The sequence below is a fragment of the Typopeltis vanoorti genome, chromosome 6 (genome assembly GCF_054136105.1).
Source record: "Typopeltis vanoorti isolate ZY-2024b chromosome 6, IOZ_Tvanoo_1.0, whole genome shotgun sequence".
Lineage (NCBI taxonomy): Eukaryota > Metazoa > Arthropoda > Arachnida > Uropygi > Thelyphonidae > Typopeltis > Typopeltis vanoorti.
The window spans coordinates 65,676,250-65,696,531 of NC_143554.1; the positions used below are offsets into that span (position 1 = coordinate 65,676,250).

The window sequence follows — 20,282 nt, forward strand, 5'->3', positions numbered from 1 at the left end:
TTTATGAAGAGGAACAACTTTGCCATCTTTCCACTCCTTTGGAACCTGGGCTAATCTAAGACTCATGTTAAAAATGTATGGTAAAACTGTTGTTAACTCCCCGGAACATTCCTTCAAGACACGCGGTGATACACTATGAGGTCCCATGGCCTTGTTGACATCAAGTTTACTCATTTCCTTATATACCTCCTGCTCGCTCACTATCAGTTATTCCTGATAGTGACCCCCTCCATGTGGGGCACCTTTTCATAGTGGAGGGGACCTCCCAGTGATGGCACTGGCCTTTTTCATTCTTACTTTTTTTTCTTTGCTTTTCTTTCCATATTGTTTGCTCTCCTTCTCCTAAGTTGTTTTCACTATCCTTTTTCCAGACCACCATCACTGGGCTCCAACGCTCTGCCACCGTGCGGTGCAACCCGTGAACATCCGGAAAGGGGGGGGGGAGGGATCGTGATAGTCTTGCACTACTTTTGCCCCTGCTTCGACAAGACAGGTGGTCCTGGATGGCCCAGCCAGGATCAATCATTTAGTGGGCTTGCCTGCAAGGGTCAACGGTGTTGCAGCAAGTCTCTCACCCCATGGTCCGGATCCTAGACCAGCTACAGTGCTGGTATAGCATCCAGGGTAGCCCTGGCGTTCCACTCATGAACGCAGTCTTTGCTTGCTGGGTAGTGGGCCAAGTACTGATAATATAGACACAGCATATGGAAACAAGAAAACAAAAGATATCGGATACTAACATAAATGTACCAACCTTTTTAATCATTCATGCAAGAGGTGAAAAACCAATTGGGAAAATGTCACCCTTCTTTATCTAAAAAGGTTTAGAAGGACTGGCAGGACCTCCCAAAACTGTCAAGAAATTGCATTCTGGTGATATCCTCGTCGAAACAATGTGCAAACAATATTCCGAGAAACTACTGAGAGCAACGACAATGGGTGGAATACAAATTGCAGTAACACCTCGCAGAACACTCAATTCCAGTAGAGGAGTGATATCAGAAAGGGATCCCCTTGATGTTCCTGATGAGGAGATATGTTCAGAGCTTAAAGATCAAGGAGCGACGAGTGTGAGGTGCATCCTGATACGCAGGGATGGTCACCTGGTCTCAACCAAGAACATCATCCTTGCTTTTGATACACCTAGGCCTACCTACGACATCTGTAAAAGCAGGATATCTCAGCTGTCCTGTTAGAATGTACATCCTTAACCCACTGAGATACTTTAAATGTCAAAGATATGGACATGTCCAAACTGCTTGTTGTGGTTCTACTACCTGTGTCCGATGAGGTAGTAAAGAACACAATAATAAATCTTGCTGTGAAAAAAAAGCTAAATGTGTAAACTATCAGGGAGATCATCCAGCATACTCTCGTGCATGTCAGAAATGGAAAGATGAAAAATGAGATACAAAAAATTAAAACAGGAAAAAACATATCAGGATGCAAAAAGAAAGCTGGCCACCATTACACCTGTTCTACGATCCTCTTATGCTGAAAAAGTAACCATTAAAAATGTGGCAACAGCAACTCCAACATAATTTCACCATACCTGAACTTTACGATCGCAAGTGCTTCTCTGTTGAGCGCATTAATCACAAGACCTATGGCCTTACTCCAGAGACAACTTCAAAAATAGTCCCATTCGATAAAACTCACCTGTCAAAAAAATTATGGTGGAGACTTTACTCAAAGATAAACCACCAGACACTTGCACAGAAAAAATGGATACCTCAATACCCACTGAAAGCAAACTAAGCATACCAACTGACCCTAACACATTTGATGTTTTGAACACTCTACCAGAGAAAGAGATGGACACTGGCCATCCATACTTCCCTAAAACAGTGGATAAAGATAAATCTGACAAAGGTAAGCCCTCAACCTCTCAAAAACCAGACAAGTCAATAAAATCAAGACAATAGGAAAATTTACAATGGAACTGTCGTGGGATCCGCCAGAATATTGACAATATCAACATGTTGTTGCAGAACACAAACCTTTCTGTTTCTGTCTACAGGAAACTTACTTAAGACCCAATGAGGACCGTACCTTTAGGAATTTCACTGGTGTATGTAAGGATAGAACTGGAGATGGTCCTGTTCATGGAGGAGTAGCTATCCTAGTGGGCAGTCATGTTCCTTTCCATCAGGTCCAACTTAATACTTCTCTGGAAGCAGTAACGATTCGCTTCTCTGTGGGATTTCTTATTACAGTATGTTCAATTTATTTACCACCAAATGCTGAGTTAAATTAAATTGATCTTGATAACCTTATCTCGCAACTGCCTGAACCCATACTTTTGATGGGTGACTTTAACTGTCACAATACTCTATGGGGTAGTGCCAACACTAATAGATGAGGTCGAATCATTGAAAAACTTCTTGATAATAATAACCTTTCCCTTCTAAATAAATGAACTCAATACTTTCTTCCATATGCCTACCTGCTCAAATTCTGCAATTGATCTTACAATCTGTTCTCCTTTCATTCTTCCACTGCTCATGTGGGACGTTGAAGAGAACATATATGGAAGTGATCATTTTCCTGTTCTTTGTACAATGTCTTCACAGGATCCATGTTCACCCATACAGATACCTATATGGAAAATGGACCAAGCTGACTGGAACACTTTCTCTCATCTTGCAAAGTTTAATGCTGATGCCATCAATCAAACTGTAAACATATAACAGGTAGCAACAATCTCCATCCCCAAAACATCATCTTGATTTCCAGTCTGTCCAAAGCCTTGGTGGAACCCAGAATGTCAGACAGCCAAAAAAAATAACACAGAACATATATCATATTTCGTAGATACCCCACCACATCAAATTTAATAACATTCAAGTGTGCTAGAGCCAAAGCCCGTTATGCAAGACATCAGAGTTAAAAACAATCATGGATCCAATTTACTAAATCAATTAATCAAATGACCAGTCCAAAAATTGTATGGGATAAAATCTGGAAAATGAAAGGCAGATATAGTACACACTGTTTGTCCACCTTAGACTACAATGGAAGTGTTCTTGCTGATCCCAAAGCTATTGCTAAAATCTCAACAGCTTCATATTCTCTGGAATTTTTAATACTGAAAGAGCAGCAAGAGAAACAAAGGCTTAATTTTTCTACCAACATTCTTCAGCCATATAATCAGCCATTTGTCAAGGAGGAACTAAAAAGAGCTCTCCTACAATCTCACCCTAGTGCAGTAGGACCTGATGACATCCATTATGAAATGATAAAACATCTACCATCAACTTCTATGGATCTTCTTCTCTTATTATACAATAGAATACTTGCAGAAGCATTTCCAAATTCTTGACATAAGTCAATTGCCATTGCTATATTGCTATCTCAAAACCAGGAAAAGATCCAACAGAAGCAAATAATTATTGATCCATTGCTCTGACCAGCTGTCTTTGTAAGATACTAGAGAAAATGGTTAATGCCAGACTTCTCTGGTATTTAGAAAGCAACAGGCTTCTCTCCAATACACAATGTGGTTTCTGTAGACATCGATCAACTTTAGACCATTTAGTTCAGTTAGAAACTTTTATAAGAGATGCATTTCTGAAGCGAGAACATCTTGTCTCAGTTTTTTTTTGACATGGAAAAAGCTTATGACACAGCCTGGAGATATGGCATATTAAAAGACCTCTATAACCTAGGATTCAAAGGACACCTCCCTATATTTATTAAAAACTTTCTGTCCAGGTGAACTTTCCAACTCAGAGTGGGAAGTACGCTATCTTGACCATATCATCTCTCCCTTTTTGCTATTAAAATTAACTCAATCATTGAACAGCTTCCTCCCACTGTAGACAATGCTCTATATGTTGATGACTTCACAATTTACTGTCACTCACGTAACATGAGGGTAATTGAAAGACAACTTCAGCAAGCAATTGATCATGTCTCTCTGTGGGCTCTTAATAATGGGTTTAGGTTTTCAACAGAAAAAAGTGTCTGTGTACACTTCTGTCGAAAACGCACTCATCACCCAGATCATGAACTAAGAATGGGACATACTGTTATTCCGGTAGCTACAGAAACCAAGTTCTTGGAACTCATTTTTGACAGAAAACTCACATTTCTAGCACACATTCATCAACTAAGAGAAAAGTGCAAAAGAACTTTGAACCTCCTTCGCAATCTATCCTCTACTGAGTGGGGTGCTGATCGAGCTTCATTGCTCCATCTCTTATCGTGCACTCATACGTTCAAAGATGAGTTATGGGGTCCCAAGTCTATGTTTCGGCAAGACAGAGTAACCTACGATGGTTGGATTCCATCAATCATCAGGGTATACGGATAGCTACTGGTGCCTTTCACACCTCACCCACTGAAAGTCTATGTTGAAGCAAATGAACCGGCTCTATCACTTCGATGGAAACAGTTGTCTCTTAATTACGCACTAAAAATAAAATCTCTCCCAGATCACCCTACATGGAATAGTATCTTCTCTCTGCATTGGGAAGCTCAATATCACACACATCAAACTGCTATACATCCTTTTGGTATGTGTATTAAAGAAACTGTGCAAGCTGTTAGTATAAATGTTGACAACATTAGCTACACTAAACATAACAGCATTCCACCATGGCAGGTTTTGCACACCATCCTGCAACCTCTCACTTTGTCAGCTACAGAAATCTTATATCCCATCATCCATTTACCTGCAATTGCTTAATGCACACAGAGCAGCACACGCTGATACCCATCTATACTGATGGTTCAAGAACTAACACCTCTGTTGGCTATGCTGCTGTGTATTATCTCAAATCAGATCCCACCACACTGCAGTAATTATACAGCAGAGTTACATGACATTCAGCTTGCACTTGTGCATATAAAAGAAAACTGCTACCAAAAGTATATGATTTATACAGACTCACTGAGCTCATTACAGGCTATCTCCTCTCCTATGTATAATCCACATCCAGTACTTTATGAGGTGCTACGCCTGCTTCACAAAATGAAAATCCTTAATTTTGATGTTCAGTTCTGCTGGATTCCCAGCACACATCAGAATCAAAGGAAATGAGGCTGCAGATGCAGCTGCTAAATCAGATCATACCTTCTCCACATACTGTTTGACAGTTCCATATACAGACAACTTATAAGATCAAAACTAATTGCTCAGTGGGAGTTAACATGGCAAGAAGCATCAACAAACAAATTATATAACATTAAACCTGAAATTAAACACTGGCATTCTAGTCAAAGTACAAAGAGAAGGGAGGAGGTTGTCCTTGCTAGGCTCTGCATAGGTCACAGTCACCTTATGCATTCTCATTTACTGAGAGCTGATGACCCTCCCATATGTGAAAAATGCAACACACATCTCGCAATTCATCATATTCTGGTAGATTGTCAAAAATTTACACGAGGGAGGAATGAAATTTTCACCTATCTAACCGAGCCATATACACTCAGTGAAATGCTAGCAGACTCAGGCTAATTGTATGATGTTTTTAATTTTTTAGAAAGAATTAATTTGTACAAACACATTTGACCATAAATTTGTTTAAATGTAAATACTTTTTTGCTTAACAGTAACTTTTATACATATTATTCATCAGGTTAAATCTGACCAATTATGTATTACCATAGGCCTTGATCTTGTATATTTGTATCATCCTGCTGTAATTTATTTTGTTAATATGTAAATACCATAATGCTAAACTTAAATTTTATGCATCAATGCTGTATAATAATTCCTTTCACTTACTGGCTATACAACAACATAGGATTTTTATCCACTTAATTCCTTTCTGACTCTTTAAGTATTAGTATAATAATGTTTGTTGTAATTTTACTAGATGTAGACACTGCTTTCCTTGACTTATTTTGTATATACATATGTTAACCTATAGTTATCTATTTATGTACTGCTGAAATCTCTGCAATAATTTTGTTTATATGTAGATACATATTTTGTGTATGCATCTTATTTACTACTTTATTTTTCGAATAATCATGTAGTGCTGTAGGACATCTTACCTATTTGTGTATTTTCTAGTAATTCTGTTTATATGTATTGCTAAATTTTGTTTATATGTACTGCTAAATTTTGTTTATACTGCATTGCTAAATTTAATTTTCATCCATGCATATTGTATAATAATCCCTTTTTGCCTATTTTTGTACTGCTATAAAGGCATCTAATATAATTTTACATTTATGTAGATACCGCATTCCTTGGCTTAATGTTTCATATATTATGTATTAACTTATATTGTTAACTATTTTTGCACTATTGTAATAACCTCTGACTATGTGTGTTGCTGTGCCCTCTGCAGCCGTTCTGTTTACCTAGAGATGCTGCTTTGTGAAACTAGATTCTTGTAGAGACATACTGTTTACAATTTTCTGTAAATGCTGATGTTGTAACCTTTAGTATGGCACAGTATGACCTTTGTAGATTTTGTGCCAAATAAACTATAAACCAACCAACCAACCAACCTGATAGCGAAGAGCAAGCAGGGAAGGCAAGTCACCTTCCTTGCTCTTTGTACTCATGTAACTGACTATCTCCACTAGTGTCACCTCCATAACGCCTTTTTCTTCCAGATTGCATCCCATTCCCACTGCTCTCAAGTTCTGCATTAGGTTACAAGGACGGAATACTTTTGCTCATTAAACACCTTTACTGTATCTTCCTCAGTGTTTATCACTCTCCCATTATCAGTGACCAACAATCTCCTTCCATAATCATTCTTCCTTTTACTGGTCACATATTGAAAAAAAAAAAAAACTCCCTAGGATTTTCTTTAGAGTCATTTGCTAACTGCTGCTCATACTGCACTTTTACTACCTTCTAAGTGAGTCACCTTCTTTGCTTGCTCTTTGTACTCATGTAACTGATTATCTCCACTGATCTTGTGTCACCTACATAATGCCTTTCTCTTCCAGACTGCATGCTTAACCTCTTCGTGATCCATTTTACGCCTACCTTATTTCGTCTCCTGAACTTTGGAATACACTCAGTCATTACTTTTGCTAGATAGTTCCTGAGCAATATTGATTTGCTACCCATGCAATTCCTCATTCCATAATATCGCTGCAAGATGCCTGCTGAGTTTGCCATAATCACCTGCCTTATAGTTCCACATAATCCTTTCTTGCAAATCCTGATATGGCTGGGCACACCCAAGTGATCACTTCATGGTCATTTTCACCAACTGAAGGAAGATGTGACACTTCATTTACAACAATATCTTCTGATGAGATAATCAAATCCAAGACCATCGATCCACGAGTCACCTCTGTTACATACTGCTTAAGGTGGTTATCCCTTAAAAACTTAATTCATTCCTTTTGATTCCTGATGCTGTCTCTTCATTCCAGTCTATATTACCATAATTGAAATCACTCATTACAATCACCCTTTTCTTATTAGCCAGACTAATTTGGTATAAACCTTTCCTTCTCACTGCCTTCCACATTACCAGGTCTATAGCAACACCCTACTCAACATTTCATCCTGCCCACCTCCACTTCACAACACACTGCTTCAAAACCAATGTCAGTATTTGTTCCTTGCATCTCCACCCTAGATGGGCACAACTCTTCTGCCATTATCAATAACACTCCTCCCATTTTGCTTTGTCTGTCTTCATGAAAGATTACATATCTCTCCATCTCTATTCCTGTCAGAATGTTATCCTTGTTCAACCATGTCTCACTCATACCAACAATGTTTGGGCAAATTAACTCAATCAATGGTACAATTTCATTCCTCCTGTTTCAAATACTTCTAGCATTTCTAAACAACACAGTAGCTCACTTCTATTTCTACAAAAGTCCCCACTAATTCCACTTCTTGCACACTGATGCATAGAAGTAAAAATATTTCATTTATAAATGAATGTGTTATGATTTTGATAGGACAGAATAGCACAGATGAAAACAAGAATATTTTATGCAGTGCATATAACTAAGCTGGATCTCTTCTTGAAAGTTTATTTTTCACTTGGTCAAACTATAATAAATTTAGTTTAATCCTTTATCCAAGTGTGTGCAAACAAAGTTTGCGCCTGAAAGTATCTTCAGGATTAGGGTAAAGTGGTACAATACCGGGCGACTCCTTGCAAAGGTGGAGCAAGCTACCGACACTCCTATCTAAGTATCACCCATAATGCAAAACACATCTCCTTGCGGATATGTATAATGTTATGCATTAAGGGAAGGGCCACTACCCAGACTAGTTTCGACCTTTATTGAGGTCTCTTCAGTGGGAGCCAGGCCCAAGTGGAGATACCAAGGCAGAAGCATTAGCAAGGTCATCTCCTCCTATAGGAGCTGCCAAACGGTGTGCCACCTTTTTATTAAATTACTCTGGATTTAGAGAAAGATGTTGAAAGTTTATTTTCCACTTGGTCAGACTATAATAAATTTAGTTTAATCCTCTGATCAAGTGAAAAATAAACTTTCAACATCTTTCTCTAAATCCAGAGTAATTTAATAAAAAGGTGGCACACCGTTTGGCAGCTCCTATAGGAGGAGATGACCTTGTTAATGCTTCTGCCTTGGTATCTCCAACTTGAGCCTGGCTCCCACTGAAGAGACCTCAATAAAGGTTGAAACTAGTCTGGGTAGGTGGCCCTTCCCTTAATGTATAACATTATACATATCTGCAAGGAGATGTGTTTTGCATTATGAGAGATACTGAGATAGGAGTGTTGGTAGCTTGCTCCATGTTTGCAAGGAGTCGCCCGGTGTTGTACCAGTTTACCCCAGTCCTGAAGATACTTTCAGGTGCAAACTTTGTTTGCACACACTAGGATAAAGGATTAAACTAAATTTATTATGGATCTCTTCATCTGTGGAATTTGGTCAAATCTGTAGATAAGTGAATGCAAATTATATTAAGATGCATGCACAGTCAGAACAGTTTGAAAACTAATGGCGTGGTAATATTTATGAACCAAAGTTTCTCAAATTCTGCTTATTCAGTATCTATTTCATTTGTTAAATAATATAGAATAAGGGTTGCATGCATGTATTTTTATATGTATATTTCTTATAGAATATTATGTAAACATTTTTTGAAAACCAAAACATCAAAATTTTTAACTTTAATCTGAATTTTCTCAAAAACTACAAATGACAGAACAGTGGAAATTAAGCATTCATTTCTTTCCACACACACACACACAACAGTGTAAAAACCCCCATCTGTATCATGGATCATTTTGAAAGGAAAAAATGTGTCTGTGCAAAAAAAGAAAAAGCTTAACCTTAATTAGTCACACAGAGCCTATTTGATCCCAAAATTAAGTTATGATTTTTTTTTTTTTAAATTTTTCAATATTTCTCATGAAATGTTTTTATTTATTATAAGATTGATTATGGTGAGTAAAATGATATAAACAAATCAATAATACTGCTTTATTTTTATATTAATTATTAACATTTTTATTCAGTCTTAATGTTCCATACAATAATTGCATCTTACTGAAGAATGTTCATTGCAACAAAAGCAACATTTTTCACACTCTTACCTCATTTTACGATTTTTCAATCTTGGACATATTACAGAGTGGCACCAGGAGTATCCAGAAGTGCTTGGTTCTGGTTGTGAAGCTTCTGAAATACCAATGTTTTCTTGTAGCTTTCTCTGGATGTCCCTTGATACTTGTGGAATATCTAAATGCTTGTTTTGAAATGGCCTGATCAATTCTACGGAGAATAGATAATTTCTTTAGAAAGTCCCGCCTGCTCATTTTAGAACTCTTTGGTAGTCCAAATTTATACAGAACATGTGCATTTAATGCAGATACATTCAAGAAATGGAAGAAGAGTGTCAATGGCTATCTTTTATTGCATCTTCCAGGGTTATACATCATACACATTTTATCGTAAGGATCAACGTCTCCTTTTGTGGAATTATAAAATTTTATTATTTCAGGCTTATTTTCAGAACATTCTTCATCAATTTGAGGGGCATAGTGCACGGAAGAAATAAGAATTACAGCTTTGGACTTTTTGGACATGTAAGACGTCATAGTCAAAACTGCCATGTGGTCTCGTGTTTTATTGGATTGAAACTGGAGTGGTATTTCTTTTTTATTTTTGGCACCAACCAAAGTTAGCTTGTGGTCTTTGAGCAAAAATAATGCCAGTATACCAGTTATCAACCGTGATGTTTTGCCCAGTGCCAGTGATAGGTGTAATCAGTCTCTTGACTATTGTTTCTGCGAATTTTCCATCTTGAAAGGTCTGTCAGGTCGAGTGCCAACGTAAACTTCAAATGTAAAAAGATAATTCATTCTTACAACCAGCATAGCAAAAATTTTTAGCTCATACTTGTTTGGCTTATTTGGCAGATACTGGTGAAAAACACGTCTGCCACGAAAAGCAACTACTTGTTCATAGATTGTCAAAAATTCTGATGGACAATATAATTTTTTATTGTCAGGTTGGTATTTCAAAAAAGAAATACCAACCTGTCATGTGCTTTTCGTGATTCTTGGTCATGAATATTGTCGAACTGCAGAACTCTGAAAATAAATAAGAATCGTTGTTGTGACATAGTCATACGAAACAGTTCTACCCCTTTACCACTGGTAGCCCATAATATTATAAATAAAATAGCTCAAAAATGCTTTGATTTACTTTGATACTGGCAAACTCAGTGGTGTTGACCAATGCAATCACTGCAACTAGAATAAGAAAACATGAATAAAAGTGCAAAATCTTGAAAAAAAAAAAAAAATAGACGAAGTAGTCGCATTGGACAGAAATCACTTCTTACTCCACAAATGATTGTGCCAACGGCCAGAATGGGACTGATTCAGAGCGGGGGCAGCATGAAACTCAGCTACTTGAAATCACAACAAAAATCCTTCATTGGTTTAGTCAGAAATCGAACCTGAATGATGGCTGGGGTCAAATAAATCCCATGCGACTAATTAAAGTTTAAGAAGTTTTTAAAAAATGTTTTTTTTTTTTTCATTGGCTGAAAGTGCTTAAACACTTGGATCATTCAGCTACTAACCAGTCAGTGACATGCATATACATACACTCGCGTCTCTTTTTTATGCGGTGCATATTTCATGCAAATTTGGGGTTTCCCCGTTGTACATAATGAACAGCGTGTTGCAGCATATCCTGGTGTAATGTGAGTAACGTGTAAGCAGTGAGTGTCCGTGATGTTTAATTTTGCATGTGAGTAAGTGTTTGTCTTTTCATTATCGTAAGTCTAAATTTTGCTAATTTTTTATTTTAAAGATTTAATTTGACCCAATGGAGAAAAAAAAGCACCAAAGAAAAGCAATTTCTTTGGAAATGAAAATTGCAATTTTGGATCGCTTAGCAAAAGGAGAAGGATCTATGGCGATTGGTAAACATTTTAATTTAGGCGCATCTACTCTAAGAGCAATTAAAAAGAATGAAGTTGCAATAAGAAAATATGTCATTTCTGGCACAAAACTAAGTGCCAAATTATCATCATACTCAAGAGATGCTTTATTAGAAAAAACGGAATGAGCGCTCGTAAATTGGATTGAAGAATTAACTCAAAGAAGAAGAATTCTTATAAGTGGTTATTTAATTAAACAAAAAGCTCTTGGGTTTTATGAACAGATGAAGCAATTGGAGCCATCTACTTCCGCTTCCCAGGCTGATAAAGAATTTTCAGCTAGCAAAGGATGACTAACAGAGTTTTTAAAAAGGAATGCACTTCATAACGTGAAGATTACAGGTGAGGTTGCAGCAGCAGCCAAAATTATTGAAGATGGTAGATATTGTCCTGATCAAGTGTTTAACGCCAGCGAAATAGCTTAGTCAAACTTGCATTGCAAAGTTTGAGAAAAAAGCAAATGGGTTTAAAGCAAGCAAAGATCGAGTAACGTTGTTGCTTTGTAGCAATGCATCAGTGGATCGAATGTTGAATCCCCCTCCTGGTAAATAGATCTCTAAGACCATGTGCTCTAAAAGGCAAAGATCGAAAACAGCTGCCAATACATTGGATGGCTAATACAAAGGCCTAACAACTGCTGTATTTACTGAATGGTTCAATAATTGCTTTGCACCAGAAGTGGAACCATATGAAGCAAAAAGCTCTCGATTTCAAAGTTTTATCAATTGGTGACAATGCACCAAGTCATCCGCATTTAGAACATCCAAATGTGCAGGTAGTGTTTTTTTTACCCAATACAACAAGCATTATTCAGCCATTAGATCAAGGCATAATTGTTACTTTCAAAAAATTTTACGTTAAGCACATTTTTCAATTTATATTGGATAAACTAGAAAATGAATCATTAACAGTAACCGACGTTTGGAAATAAATTTATATTTTGGACTTTTTAAATCATCTTGCATCTGCTATCGCTGAAATAAGACCACAAACTTTAAATGCCTGGTGGAAAGCAGCTTGGCCTGGATGTGTTGCAAACAGTGAAACCATTCAAACATCTACATTATCAGCTGAAATCATTACTATGGTACATGAAAATGATGTAGGCGAATTGCTTGTGGATAATGCCTCAAGTGCCGATGATATTATTGGATATCGATTAACTTTAGATATCGTTGAAGAACCAGAAAACGATAGTGAAGTGGAAGAAAAACCTGCCCCCCCTCCTCACTGCAAATATAATTCAAGGTCTTGAACTGTGCAATAAATTGGAAAATAATTTTCTTGTTAATGACAAATTCTGAACGTGCCTTTAAATTCCAATGTGAGCTGAAGAATTGTATGTCTGGATATTACGAGCTGTATAAAAAATTAGTAAAATCATCATCGCAAAGTTTAATTACTGATTGCATTGTCAGAAGAAAAAAAATCAGCAGAGAACGAGGGTGAAGCTAATTCTGTTTGTGAAGAACCATTGCCTTTACCATACAGATCTGATGCGCTGATTATCTCTTCTGGTGATGAAAGTGATTTCGCACCAGTTCACAAAAGTAGCCGAACATTGTCTAATAGCAATGATAATTCTCATTAAAAAATGTAAAAGAATTGTTACTTTTCAATAAAATTGAATGAATAAAGCTTTAAAACAAACTTAGGCATTCGTATCTTCCTGAATTGTTATAAACTTTTTAATGCGATTTTAGGTTTATTTTAATTCATTGCTTTGGAACGTATCCCTAATTTTTAACGTAAGTTAGGTCTTTTTTGTGTGATTTTTTATATGTGGTTTACTGTGGAACGTATCTACCACATAAAAAAAGACCTGACTGTGTGTGTGTGTGTGTGTGTGTGTGTGTGTGTATATACATATATATATAAAACATAGTTGGTGAGAGGAGCCTATCAAGTAGATACAGGAGAATTAGTGCAGAGGATGATGTGAGACAGAGAGGAAACTGGAAGTGAAAAGAAGATTTTTTGTTTGGAAGGTTGTGAATGCTTCAACATTGAATGTGTTCGAGGCAAGGTATGAAAGTTTTTTGGTCTGTGTTTGACCTCCTCCAGTCCAATAATAATTTCCAAGAGCCAGTGGAGTCTTCAGACTCCACTGGCTCTTGGAAATAATAATTGGAAACAAATTCTTCCAAAATCTTACTCTCTTACTGAAAACTCATTAATTTCTATTACTAGCATAATATTTTATACCACATTTCAAGTTTCATACTTAAAATTATATTTTAAGTAAAATTCATATTGTAAATTCTTATCAGAAAAAGCCAAACATGCTTCACACTTCTGATATGTATTTATTATCACTTATTTTCTTTTGATAAGTTGCTAGACTAATTTAAAACCAGTTAAATAGGTTGCTTTTAGATAGCTGCTCTTACACATTAAAACTGTTTTATATAAAAATCAAACAGTTAAAAGTACATATAAGGAAATGTACCCAAGAAAGTAGAAATAACGAAGCAATGATATATGGTGTATACAGTAATTCCATGATTAGGAGCATACCAAACAAACAAGCAGCAAAACAGTGTTTTCTATCTCATTTATGTCAGGACCAAAGATTCCTGACATAAATGAGGCTATAAGAGCAAGCTGAACAAGTGGATAATATGATTCTCTTAGTTGGAATGAATGGAACAAAAGGAGATAACTTTGGTATGTGAGAAGATAAGAAAGAGTTGCTAAGTTGAAGAAAAATATTGTAAGTCTGTAGCCATTATACAACAGGAGTGAGATGGGATGCAGAGTGATTGCAAATGATTCAGTGAGTAGAAGAAATAGTGTGCACGTGTTGATATCTATAATGATTTTGATGGTTAAAAGGATTTGAACTTGCACCTAACATCAGACTGCATTGGGCAGTCTGATGTTCAAGGCAACTAGATGCAGCCAAGAAATTCAAGGCAACCAGACATACAAGAGGTTCACGGCAACGATATGATTCTAGTTGTATTAAGAGATCATATTTATGAGCATAATGGCATACTGTAAGAGGAAATGATATTAAGTTAAAAGATAACTCTAGGACTAGTTTGGTCAAGAAAGAAAACACAAAAAACTGTAGAAATATAGCATGGGGAGAGGGATTTGGATGAGATATGAACTGATAGGGTTTTAAGAGATGCCAGAAGAATTTATCAGCCTGGTGGTTCATTGTCATGCATTTATACTAATACCAGAAGCATCAGTAATTAAGGGGTCTGCACTGGTACATGTACTGGAATAAAGTTTACCGCCATTAGTGAGATGCTTAGAGATTCAGTATATTCAGGGAGAACAGATAAGACAGAAAGGGCAGGGAAGAAATCTCCAATGGTAATAGTAGAGAAATATAGCCAATTTATTCAGAGCTGTTTGGTGGAAGGAAGAGGTTAACAGAATAAAAAAACTGCATGATGTAGACAGATAAATATTATGGATACAAGGAGAATTATAATTATTGATGATTTCAACAATGGGAACAAACTGGAGAGAAGAGAATGATATGCTCCCTCCATCAACCACTCTGACCTCTTCAACTTTCTCTCTCTAAAGCTTGACTTTCTGCAGTCTAAGTACCCCAATAGTGAGGTCATCCTTCTGGGGGGGGGGGGTTCAATGTCCACAACTCATATTTGGCTCTCCTTCTCCAGTTTCACTGATCAAGCAGGAAGAAATGCTGAGGTGTTTGCCATCAGCAATGACCTATCTCAGATCATCAATCTTCCCACCAGAATACCAGACAGCCCTCTCCAATCTGCCAAAACACTTAACCTCTTCCTAACAAGCTCCCCCTTCCAGGTATACAGTGGTTGTCAGTTCTCCTCTTGGAAACTTGGACCACAACCTCATACAAGTCTCTTTTGCTGCAAAACAACCTACACCTACCAGTTCATAGTCTGGTGTCCTTTGGCACTACAGGGGTGCTAATTGGGAGAACCTCCATGACTTCTATTCCTCCTTCCCATGGTCCAACTACTGCTTCAGTTCTTCTGATCCAAACACCTCCTCAGACTGAATAACAGAAATCATCCTCACAGGAATGCAGGCTTTCATCCCTTATTCCAGTCCAAACTCTCAGCCACCATCCAAGCCTTGGTTCTCAAAAAAGTGCACCAATGTTGTAAACGAAAAAACCCTTTGCATACTATGAATAGTTCAACACCAAAACTCCAGCTGCACACTCTGCAGCTCACAACAGTTATAAAAGAATCACCACCAAGTCCAAATCAAACTTTGAAAGGGCCAAATGCTGCAAACTTGGTTCCTATCTAAATGGCTGTCGCTTCTTCTGGTCTCTTGCCAAGGCCATTGGGTGCAATTTCTACCCACCCAGGTTTCCACCCCCTGTAACATCCAGAAGGCACCATAGTCACCTCACCAAAAGACAAGGCCAACTAACTTGCATCAGTCTCCTCTTCCAATTTCTGCATTGATGACCTGGGCAGAGTTCTCTCCCTCCACAGTTCCCTTCATGTCTCCCATATAGTCTTCTGACAAAAAGAAATCCAAAGAAATCTTTACAACCTGAACACAAACAAGGAATCTAATCCTGATGGTATCCCACCTACTGTGTTAAAAACTGTGCTCCAGAACCTATGCTGTATCAATTAGTATATACCCCTACAACATGGAAACAGGTCCACATCCAACCAATGAACTACCATCCATTTGCTCTCAATTCTGTTTTCTCAAAAATTATGGAAAATGTCATCAATACTCCCTCTTGAACAATCTAGAGATATATCAACTAATCAACGGCCAGCAGTATGGATTCTGCCACTCATGATCTATAGCTGATCTTGCTTTCAATCACCCACCTATGGACTCAAGCCATGGAGAAATTTGGAGAAACTCATGTGGTTGCTCAGTTGCTGAGTGAGGAAGGCAAACTTATGGTCTGCCTTCCCTGCTCTGCAACTGGATTGCCTACTTTCTTACTGGTTGCTCACTACATGTCATGGTAGACAGCTTACTCTCCTCAGATTTCCCCACCAATGCAAGAGTACCCCAGGGTTCTGTTCTTTCACCATTCTCTTCCTCTTGTATAGAAACAACCTCAGATTTCCAATCCTATCCATACATAGCTTTGCTGGTGATAGTACACTCCATTTCCTCCTTTTCATTTGATAAACCTGTTAGTGCTCAAGTATTACAATCCTCAAGATCACCATAACCTCACCACAACCAGTGACCTGAACTCAGATCTCATAGCTATATCTCTGTACGGCAATTACAACCTTGTAAACTTCAATGCTAACAAAACTTAGTTCTGCCTGATCTCTCACAAGAAAGAGCTCCCATCCCTCCTCCTCCTTACCTTCAGTAATAATGAGATATATAAAACACTATCAGATTTCTCTTCTTGGACTGGGTGTACTTTTGTTGCACAAGATATTACTTCACATCTTCACTGCTGCTAACTCTATACAAAGCCCAAATCCACCCAGCCATGGAATATTGCTCCCATATTTGGGATGGTGCACCAAAATCTTCTCTAATATTGCTCGATTCTATCCAGAAGAGGGGAGGGCAATCCAGCTAATTAACGATCCCCTCTCATAGACCCAATTCAATTCCTCATAGACATTCAAGTTCTGCCTTATGCCTCTTCTACAGATACGTTCATGGACAGTGCTCTGCTGAATTGAGCACTATTATTCCTGCCCTCTGCTCCAAAATCACTGAAACAAGAGCCACTGCAAACCAACACCCTTTTACAGTCTATTATAAACCTCACTGAACCAACTTCACTGCCTCCTCTTTTATTCCATCAACTTCTGTCCTTTGGAACAGTCTCCCCCACTCTGCCTTCCCCAAAGATTACAATCCCTCAGCTGTTCAAGAAAAATGTGAACAGACTCCTCCTTTCTTCTATTCCTTGCCCACACACACAGCACTAGTGTGCTATAGGTCTTGTGGCCTTTTGTGTGTGGACCAGATATAAAAATAATAATAAAATGTAAGATTAATGGAGAATTACTGAGGGATACTACCTTAAGCAGCACATAATGGAAAGGACTCATGGAACGAGAACACTGAATAATATCATGCACATATGAAATGAGCGTGATCATGCAGTTTTGACAAGGGAGTTGACAACGCGTGAGAAAGTTTTGACTAAAATAAAACCCATGTGGAATTATAAGATAGCTTACAGTACTAGCCATTGCAAAGATATCTTCAGAAAATCTAAAGCAGACCTTTAGTAAGTGTCAAGTAGACAAAACTTACCTCTTGATTAAATGGTAATTAAGCATTCTGGTCTCCATTGCAAGGCTTTAGTGAAATTTCTATCCTACTATTCTGGCCTCCTCACATACTGATGGAACAATGGTAACATATCCTAAAGATAAAGCTGATCTCTCGCCTTTTCCTCCAACTCTTGTTTAGATGATCAAGCCAAATCTTCCCCTACTATTCCATAAACCACTCTCAGTGTGCATTACCTGATCTTTCAACAGAATGACATCAGAAAATGTTAAGTAACATTAATACTAATAAGTCCTTCAGCTCAATTTGTATCACTCTAGTTGACCTAAGAGTTTGTGCTTCAGAATTGAAAGTTATCCTGTACAGCCTTTACAAGATGTCCTATGCATCTGTCCAACCACACAGAGGCAAGCTGTTATCAAGCCTGGTCCTAAAATGATAGTCAAACTACATCTTATGGTCTTCCTCATATCCTTTCTGACTGGATTGTCAGCTTCCTGAAATGCCAGAGCACTCCAAGGCTTTGTACTTTCATCTACAGTCTTTCTCCTATATAATGATCTTCTGTCACTAACATCCAATCCTATTCAAAGCTTTTGCTGATAACACTATACTCTAGTCCTCTTCATCATTCACAAAACCTTAAGATTCAGATGACTGAAGTTTTAGCTTGAGTGATCATCAAAGTTTGGCACCTGAAGTATTTTCAGGACAGGGACAATACTTCAGACACAAACTTTGTTTGTTTACACTTGGATAAAGGATTAAACCAAGTATATAATTTCTTGGTATCTTCAATTTATAATATAACTAAGTGTAAAAACTTCCAACAACTTCCTCTGCTCAAGTATCTCCACCAATATTATAGTACCCTAGAGCCTGTACTTTCATCCACTCTCTTCCTTCTGTATATGAATGACCATTTCTTGGTGACCTCAAATCCTGTCCATCACCTTGCTGATAACAGTAAACTTTATTACTCTACTTTATGGAAAAATCATGTAATTCACTATCCTTTGAAGTTTCAAGGGCTTTCAAAACTATTGACCTCAACTCTGACCTTCTTGCTATTCAAAAGTGGAACAAGGATAACCTTGTATACTTCACTGCTACCAAAACACAGAGGATTGTCTTATTTCTTGCAAGAAAGACCTTAATTTGCTTCTCTTTATTTCTGATAATATCCAGATCTTGAAATGATCAGAATTCTCTTCTTGTTGTTGTAACTTGCAACTCTAACTATCCTGGCATAAAAAATTTCTGCCACAGTTTCTTCAGTCTCCAAAAAAAAAGTAGATGAACTTTTCCACTCAGAATATTACTGTAATTTCTGAGATTACAAATAACAAAAATTTACCTGACACTGAAATGCTTTTGCACATTTAGGGTGGTGTACCAAGTCTTGTTTAATTCTATCCAGAAGAGAGTAATTCAACTAAGTGATAAACCTTCTTTGAAACCCTCTGATTTTCTTCGAAATTAGTCTACCACTGGTATGCACTTCTTTGATACTAACATTCTGGTCTTCTAAGGCACTTCTGACCAAAGCAATCCATCTAGATCTTTGTCTTCCTCCAGATCTTTTTCCTGCAATCTTGGCATTAAACACTTGTTTTGCTAAAATTTACCATATTCTGTTTAAGTGATCATACCACATTAGATGAGCTCTACTAAAACATTCTTTAATGCTATAAAGTTCCTGATATGTATTCTTAATATAATTCTGCAATTGATACCAACTGTTCACTAACCTAATTTTTCTGAGAACTCTAATCTTTGATTAAGTGCTTTATTTCTAACTCAACTCTCAAATTCATCTATACATAATTTAAACTTGGTTTGAACACTGTGTTGTATACTGTTTAAGTGTTTTGGCTAATCTCTCTCTCTCTTTTATTTTGTCTATTTCCATATTTAGTTTACTATCATTATTAAAAACTGTTGCCCAAATGGCTGAAATATTTTACTTATTCTATCAGTTCTCCATTGAGAAGCTAGTGAAGTTTCCATGTTCCTACCAGTTTTAACAGCTTTGGTCTTTTTACTGCTGAGTTTCATGCCAAATTTGTTACAACTGTTGTTCAATTTAGTTAGAGAATCCTCGAGACTTGTACTCCAGGTCTCCAGGATTACAAGTCAGTGATAAACTAAGTGATAATTTAGTTTATCACTGACTTGATAAATTAAATTATCAAGGTCAAAGCCAGATGACGGGAGGAAGATCTCCACATCACCTTTAAGGAATGTAAAGAACCAACTGGGGCTTCTTACCTAATGTCCAATTCTCATCTTTAATGTGGTGCACCCTTTTAGTAAGTATTTGCTGGGTACTGAATAAACAAGGATGGGCTGGCAATCTGGTACTTAAATGACTAAATTGTACTCTCTACTGGCTTACCCTAACACCCTGCTAATTAGACCTGAAGTGGCTTTAAAAGAAACCAGGTTTGGTATGCTTCTAATCTTTAATCCACAATAAAGTGGTTTCTGTAAAGGATAAGACCCTTTTTAAAAAGTTACATTTTATAATTTATGATAAAAGATATAATTGTTATCCTCAGATATCAGCATCCTAACCATTACTCGTGTTTCTAATGATTTTCATTGCCTTTAGGATGACGGAACTTCAATTGTAAATGGCAAAAGGTAATTACACACTCAGCAGCTTACACACACACACACACACACACACACACACACACAAGAGGTTGCA

General features: G+C 37.3%; 1 protein-coding gene across 1 annotated transcript in view; it reads right to left on the reverse strand.

The window, feature by feature from the left end:
* Nipped-A (Transcription-associated protein Nipped-A) overlaps nucleotides 1-20,282 on the reverse strand; it is a 936,100-nt gene that overhangs the window by 93,576 nt on the left and 822,242 nt on the right. The window lies entirely within an intron of this gene.